The sequence below is a fragment of the Bidens hawaiensis genome, unplaced genomic scaffold (genome assembly GCF_021521415.1).
Source record: "Bidens hawaiensis isolate Kalapana, Puna unplaced genomic scaffold, B.hawaiensis_p1.1 tig00026854_1, whole genome shotgun sequence".
Classification (NCBI taxonomy): Eukaryota; Viridiplantae; Streptophyta; class Magnoliopsida; order Asterales; family Asteraceae; genus Bidens; species Bidens hawaiensis.
The window spans coordinates 106,562-115,181 of NW_027494326.1; the positions used below are offsets into that span (position 1 = coordinate 106,562).

Sequence of the window (8,620 nt, forward strand, 5' to 3'; positions counted from 1 at the left end):
TGGAAGATTTTGGTTTTATCCCCTCGATGCGCACGGTTACCCGCCGCGCAAGGGGATATGGCGAGGAAATCTTCAGTTTTATACTTGGATGTTTTTTTTTTTTTTGTAATCTTTGAACAATGTAATGTGTTTGTACTAAACTTCTCATGCGCAATAAAAATCTTTGAATGTTTTGCAATGGCCCGTGCTTAATTATCAATCCCCACTCGTGCGCGCCCGGCTGTTTCCGCCGCTCAGGGCCGGGTGTGACAATCGACATGCTCAAACAAATGAAATGAAATATTATTGTAGATTCCGTTTCTTTGAATAATATTATGTTTTTAAATTATGTTAAGGTGATAAGTTGGATGACATAGTCAAATTTTTTTTTAAATATTTATCTTTTTAACTACAATTCACAAAATCTCTAGTCTACTTATAACCTTCTATATTAAAAGGGGACGCTTGACCACAGCCTCTTGTTAAAGCTCTGTTAAAACTAGACTAAAGACTCTTTTGAAGATGACAATCAATTGATAAATCTGGAAAAAAAATGTATAAAAAGTCTAGCTAAACACACTACCACATAATCATCTATAAACACTGGTTAAAAATAAAAATGACAATAGTGTGAATGTCAACCATTGTAAAATATGTTAAACACCATTATAAAATGAAGAAATTTTCAAACCCGTTATAGACTAGAAGGATACTAGTGTTGTTTATTGCACAAAAGTTTTATATACCGGTTTTTAACTATATTTAAAATGGTGAGGAGTTCAACCGTTGAAATAAAATGTGAATAACCAGTTTAAAGCAAGAATTTTCCAAACCCGTTGTAACTTAGAAAGCAATAAGTGTTATAAATGAACAAAATGTTTATAACACCTGTTTTTGACGACTATTTTAAAGCGGTTAACAGTTTTAGCACAATGAAACGTTCATGTTTATAAATAAACCGTTTCAAATACTCATACATTGTAGCAAAAATCACAAAAGTATACGGTTAAATATACTAAATATGCATCTTTCATTTCATATAATTAAATATATACATCTAAACATCCCCATTTCATAGTTTATCTAGGAAATCGACCTTCATAGTTGTGTCTATTTTTACAGCCTTGTTAATCTTCTCATCTTGTTGGATTTAGGATCTGTAGTAAATCAAATTTGGGAGTTCAACATTGCTGTTAAGTTGCACCATTGACCTATCAAGTTGTTCCTTGTATGCATCGAGGCTTAAAGCGGCGCTCTCTTCGGCAAACTTTGAAAGAGTTTACATTGCTATAGTTGTCTTCGCATCATCGTCAACAGCCGTGATGAGGTAATCCTTCATCATGTTCTTAATTTTTGCATCAGAACTTTGATGAGCCATTTTTGGTAATTTTATATATGGTTTTGTGGGTAGATACGTGTGAGATGTATTTTATATATAGGCACGTTATTTAATTCGTGTAAGGCAATTGATAAGCCTACTAATAGTAATCTTCTGAGTTGCCAAAATTAATTACAGTATTATTTATTTGAAAACTTAACAGAAAATATAATTGCCTTAACTCTTTAATGGTTAACTATTTAGCACGAACTATTAAATAATGTATTTTACATCGGGATAAGTAAAACCGTGTAAAGTTGTTATAACCTTATTTTTTATACCAGTTACATGTAAATCGTGTTTAAAAGTTCAACATTTATCCCGTTTTTTATATTTAACGTTGTATTTCCTATGTAAGTATAAAAATACACCGGTTTTTTTAAAACCTTTGTACTTAGTTTTAAATTACTCACTAAATATATCGGTTATTTATAAACTGTTTTTAAAAGTTTAAAATACTTAAACTTGTTTTTATGTTACCCGTTGTAAATATGAATTCGTAGGTTCATATTCTTCTTTGAAAATGTTGTATTTTTCAAGTTAATTATTTAAAAGTAGTTGAGGAAGTGCATTTATGATATAAATTATGTTATTTAGCTCTATATAAGGATACTACCAAACCAGATCAATTTTTTCAAATCTTTCTTTCTATAGAAAAAAATGTATTCCTCCTCCTCTTCTTCGCCCTCTATTTTCCAGAAGGAAATAATCGATAAAGTGATAGAGTAGGTGTTTAAAGATAACTTCACACACTTGATGTTCTTGACCTAAATAGGAAGTGGATTTTGGAAGAGTAAGCTAAGAGGGATGAAATATTTCACAAACTCACGTTACGTCTAGAATATGATGTTATTGATATTTCAACATCGTTTTGTGTTGATTCTAGAGTGGTAGATCTTAAATTGATCATTGCCATTACCCATACAATGCACTTAGTGCAATCCTCTAGGGACCTTTAATGGTCAAGTAAATAATTAAAGCCGATGATAAAACCGGATCCGAGACGAGAGCTTCTACACGCGTTTAACCTCAACTAGAAAGCTTCTAGAATGTTGTTAGGCTATAAATATGTTGTTTATTATCTTTGTTTGTGGGTTGTATGTAAATCACCACCCAAGGGGAGCTCACCTTGGGTGGGTCGGTTCTTTGTTTATATTATCAATCTTTTAACTGATAACGAGATCGTTCACTTGTATTCTATCTTTATATTATCTTTTGTTCGGTCGTTTGATTTACCGCTCCCGTCTCGACACATTTATCGAGAACAAAACGTTCGGTGGTCGTTTTGGGACCTTATACACAAAATTCATTTATGCAGGTTACATTTTCATCTATTTTATATTCATTGCAATGCGGCTGAGATGCATCTTTATGTAAGCATCATAGATTCTCTGGAAAGAAAAAGTCGCCTGCTAATTACGCATTAATTGAAGTAATTCATGAAGCATTGGGAGATGAGAGGGGGGGGGGGGGTAAAGAGAGAGTATCATGGACAATGGTTAACGTAACTTTTATATTTTTATTATTGCCTAGCAATTTCATTATTTTTTTAATTAGTTTAATTGCTTTTAAATGTCGTGCCCACAACAAAGCTTAGATTGGGAATATGGTTACTATGTTATGATGGCAATGTACGAGATTGTGATAGCATATAAGGATCATCTTGTAAGTTATTTATATCTATTTGATCGATATATTATTCTAGTTTAGGAACTGTGTCATAATTCTTATTTCAATATATGCGTTTAGGCGATAAACTATTTTTCCTCCCTTATCAGGAATCAATTAAAAATTTTGTGCGTGATACTCTAAAAGACTTTCATGACTACCTAAAATCAAAGGATAAAAAGGATAAGTTAATTAAAAAATTCTAAAGCTGGTTAAATATAAAATTGTTGTAAAATGTAATATATTTATCTTTGGCTGCTATTTAATATATTTTATTGACTGTATGATTTTAATTGTGTACCCTATGTAAATACATACATTGTCGCATATACCATCAAAGAGAGTAACGGTTCAATGTAAGCAAAATACCGGTAAACGGAAGTTGTAAGAACATAAAATGCCGGTTGTACTTCTGTTGTAAAACCATTATAAAAATTGGTTAAAAATCCATTGTAAAAACATAAAAATATCGTTTGTATTTTCATTGCAATTCAATTATAAATGCCGGTTACAAAGTCATTCTAAATACATAAATACACCGGTTTGTTATCGTTGTATTTATACAGAACACCAGTTTGTAGCCCGTTGTAATTACTTAATTACCGGTTGTTTGTTCGTTCTAAATACTTTAATAACAACGGTTAACAGCACGTTGTATTATGTTCTTAAAACGATTAAGAGCCCGTTGTAAATAAAACCTTTTAACGGTTACCAGCCCGTTGTTATTATGTAATATATACCGGCTACAACTCGTTCTAATATCTTCTCGAATATACACCGGTGTTGAAACCGTTTTAATTATATTTTGCAACGCGTCGTTTATAGCGGTTTTAACACCGTTGTGTATTCGCTATTTAACTGTTTTAAAATGGTCATTTTATGTACCAGACTACTAGTGACATACATTGGAAATAAAGGAGTATTACCGACACAATCATTCCGTTAGTCAATGCATAAGTAAAAGTTGTTATGGACTAAAATCATTAAGGATATGGGACCACTTTGCCAACGAATTAGGAACAACTTTTCTAAGGGCATCTATAGTGACCGTTTCACAAATCACCGATAGCATACCGACACGCCATCTTTCGATGGATTCCTTGAGTATTGAGGAAGTAATTATTCTAGGTAATCTAGCGGTAACAATGATTACTTTATGAGAAAATTATATCAAAAAACGGTTATATTAATCGGGTAATGCTAAACGTACACTCTTCTACTTATCATACCCTTTCTTCTAAACTTTCAATTCATTTAACAATTTTATTTAACATATTACCCCCCTCTAATATTATTTTAATTTATAGTACAAATTTTGTGTAGTTTATTATGTAAATACACTATTTTTTATTTATTAACAACCATTAAGAAATTTGTTTAAAAAAAATGCAAACTCTCCAACAAAATATGTAAAAAAAACGCTATCTAAACAATGAAAACAATCAAATAACAAATGTATTTTTAAATTATTATTTTAATTAAGAAAAAAAATGCTTCTTTTTATTATTTAGAAAAAAAATGTTTTTTTATTTTGTTATATTAAAAATACAAAAAGTTGTCTTAAAAATATAAACAAAAATGTAAAAGAAAATCTTAAACAAAAAATATAACAAAATAACAAAAAAGAAATAAAAATGGTTTGTATTGTATAAATGTGAAATAAAGAAAGTGAGCAGGTTTAATAAAAAAGAGATGAAATGGGCTACATTTAGCACACCCACTAATATTTTCTAGCTTTACTAATTAGTGTTATTGGGCATCGATGTATATACTTTTTTTAGTTAAATGTTTTTTTATTCAAACAATTGAGCATCGATATACTATTTTTAGTGTTCTAATTCGATTTTTATTGTTGGCATGCAATAGTAATTATCATAATTACTCATGATCATTTCCGACCTAATTAAATTTGGTTAAGAGGAATTTGTGATTGGTTGACGAAGTAAATGTTTACACAGAAAATACAATCGCTGAAGATTTATTTTCGTGTCTATAATGCCAACAAAGAACATATACATATAAAACCACCATTAACGTGTTGAAGATTTTAATACATACAATCATGTCCAAATGTAGAACACACGAAGACTCATATATGAACTGTTAAATTAACAAGATTACATTTTCTTAAAAAAAAAAAAAAAAAAACTTTGTTATAATCCTTCCCGTGACTATCTTGCTTGTTTTGGCCAATATATTTGTACTAAATGAAATTAGGATATAAGAGTAATAACCAGTAAACATAATTCAAATCATTTAAAGTATTGACCTGTCCCATAAAAGTAATGACGGAAGACAAAAATATTAAGAAATCCTTAGCTTGAATTTGAAATAAATGGCCCAAGATGCAATTGTCTAACTCCAAAAATCAGTTGGTACATAAACCAACAGCAAACACAAAAAGAACCATAAACAAAAGACAATATATTCATTATACTAGAAATTTCAACCATTATGTGGATTGATTACCTGCCCAATAAACAGCACGGCCCCAGTCACATCTTCTCTTATCACAAACAAAAACGGATGATCCGCCACAAAATCGATCTTTTTGGGCCTCTGAACTTGCAACGATGAACCAGCCAGCACAGCATGTGTGACCGCTGCAGCTTCAGTACCTTCTTCATTCACCTCCACAAAAGATTTATGGTGAATCGCAGATACATAAAGCCTTTCATTAGATGAGTCAACCATTTCAGTCAAACCATCTCCACCATTAAAAGGCAATACAAGTCCTAATTCCTTCAAGATATCAGTAGCTTCAAATTCAGAGGAGATTTTAAATTTCGGTATTAAAAACTTCCCGACTTCTACTTTTTTGTGTGGAATGTGACGGTCTAAGAAGTCAGATGTTGAACCGATTTTCTCTACTAAAGATTGAAGCCCATCTTTCGCATTAGGAAGGAAAAAGTACATTGTGAACTGACGCTTATCTTGACCTTGTAAATAAGGAAGACCAAGTACTTTAAAATTGTCATATTCATGAACAAATTGGTCTTCGTTGTTGGTCATGAAGGGGACTTGAACTTTGTTGCCATGGAGGAGGTGGAAGTCGGATTCTCGTGTCTTTGACTGATCAAAATTCTGACTCCATGCTCCCTTGAAGTAGACAGCATTTGCAATGATGAGCCTAGTGAACTCCTTAACTGATTTAGCATCTGACATCTTTTATAAGGCCATTAGTATGCTTTTCAACCCATAGATTCACTTGATTGGCTACCTCGACAGCCTTCGTTAGCCAACAAATAATATGTTAGCTATATCAAGAAGAAAGCCTCATAATAACTACAATAAATTTGGGTTATGAGAACTACAAATTGTTGGAATAATTCCAGTTAAGTTCTCATGTGAAACTATAAAGATAAGGAGAGTTTGATTAATTGTTTAGGGGTATATATTGTTCGATTTCACGGTTGAAACTGCCCAAACAAGTCTTCTGTTTGGTTTCATGTTCAGTTTAGCTAGGGTTTCTTTGTTTTACTTTGGGTCGTTAGATTTTAGTAATTTCAAACCCTGGGGAACAGTTTTCTCTGTGTTTACAGCTTATACACCGAAAACGACCGTATAAACAGGCCCTGATCTTTGGGTGTGCCAAGTGGACGACCGGGCAGGCACGTTTTTTTTGAGGACACAATTTTTAAATAAAATTCCCGATGTTATATATGTAGAATACCCAAATGTTTATAATCTCACTATTTTTATAATACTCAAACACCTTTTAGGCCCATTCTTTTTTAAATTACGCAAAGACTTATAGGCGTACTCAAATTTGAAAAATGCTAAGTACTTTTAATTAATCATATAAGTTAAATAAATAAAAGAAATGTATAGGCGGGATAACAACAAAGTCGACTTCAAACACCAGCAGTCATGATAACATCTTCATAAATGAGTTTTTTTGAAATTATAGTTATTGAAATCTTATTTACAATCCATGATGCCCCAACAAAGACTTAGCTAGTTGATGATGATAGCTATCGAGAACAGAACATTAGAGAGTATAAACTGTGAAGAATTGATTCACCAGTTTGTTATCAAGAATGTTATGAGAGCTTTACAAATATTCAATTAGCTACTAGTCTATTCAGTATGTCATAAAGTCATGCTAATACAATGATTTTGCTAATTGTGATGTTTATCACTATAAGTTTAATCGGAAAATGTGTTTACATTACTTAGTACGCTAAGATTTAAGGGGCGTATTTTTTCGGCTCGACCGGGGCACGTCAATTCTCAGAGCTGGCTCTGCGTATAAACCAGACTGAATGCAATATTGGTGTATATTGGTTTAGTTAAATTCTAATAGGCCAGTGACAAGAGTATTATGTATGTCTCTCTACACATGATAATTGGTTTTTATTGATTTTTCAACTTGAGTTTTTTTGATAATTTATGATACTTAGAAAACATACATGAGCAATAATTAGTTCTGGAAACTAGGTATATGCTTTTCGACAACTATTTTTACCATACACGATCATATATGTTATTGACGTTTTAATATATTGTTCGACAACCTTTTATTCTATGTGTTATACATTTTTAATAAAGGCCTAAAGCCTAAAAGCCTAAACAGTGAAACCCATCCAGAACCAAACCGTAATAATATATTGCATCCTGACTGATACGTTACCGAATGTTGAATAGAGTAAGGCGAGAGTCCCACCTCCAGCTGACACTTTTGCGATGAAACCAGGTCGAAAGGTACGGAAAGCGGCCTTTGCGAAATGCTGTTGGAGCATGGGTTTGAGCTTCATGAAGGTCGAAGAGCGGAAAATAAAAGCCATTGTTGATCTTGAAGAAGAAGATACTATTATGTGGAAGAATTTAATGGAAAAGGGAAATAAATATAGAAATATTTCTTTAACTTGAAGATAAAGAAATCATTAATGTACGTGATAATTCTTTTTTTTTTTTTGGAAAGGCCATTAATGTTATAGTTATACACAAAATATAATAAAGTGACGCAATATACACAAATATAAATAACTATGTTGCTATCTTATGTCTAATAATTTCTCACCGTAGAAAGTAGAAGGCAACTAGGAAATCTCCATACTAATGGTTTTGGTTCAAATACATAGTTTTTGAAAAATAGGAAATCGTCGGAAAGGGTATCAAATGAACTTCGATTGACAATAAATTATTTGACCTAAGCCTTGAGCAGAGGTTGTAAGATTGAACCCCGAGCTCACCCAGGTTTTCGTCCCACCTTGTGTTACGCCAGAGAGTTCTGCTCTTGCTCTTATGGCAACACTACGACTGCCAAAGAGCAATCAGAGGTATGGTTTTCCGGGGGAATGCCCAAACCAAACTCTGAAAGCCAGCGTGGGTCAACAAGACTCTCCAAATTTAGAGAGTGTAGTAGCCTAAATACAAAAAAGTCGCCGTTCTAAAATTTTATTGGCGTAATATATAATCCGCTGTTGTTACTATACCAATTGCTCTTCAAAATTCAGTGGCGGCAGTAGCAACTGAAAGGTGCAGTGGCGAAGCAATTGGAATAACAATTATTGATGAAATGAACAAAAGAAAAAGGAGGCGGCTTGATTGAATCAAACAGGCGTGGAGAAGCGGAAGAAGAAGCCGATCACC

At 32.4% G+C, this 8,620-nt stretch overlaps 1 pseudogene; it reads right to left on the reverse strand.

Annotated features, from left to right (window-relative positions):
- Positions 1-4,995: 4,995 nt before the first annotated feature.
- Positions 4,996-7,304, reverse strand: LOC143574151 (serpin-ZXA pseudogene; annotated as a pseudogene).
- Between the last annotated feature and the right edge of the window lie 1,316 nt (positions 7,305-8,620).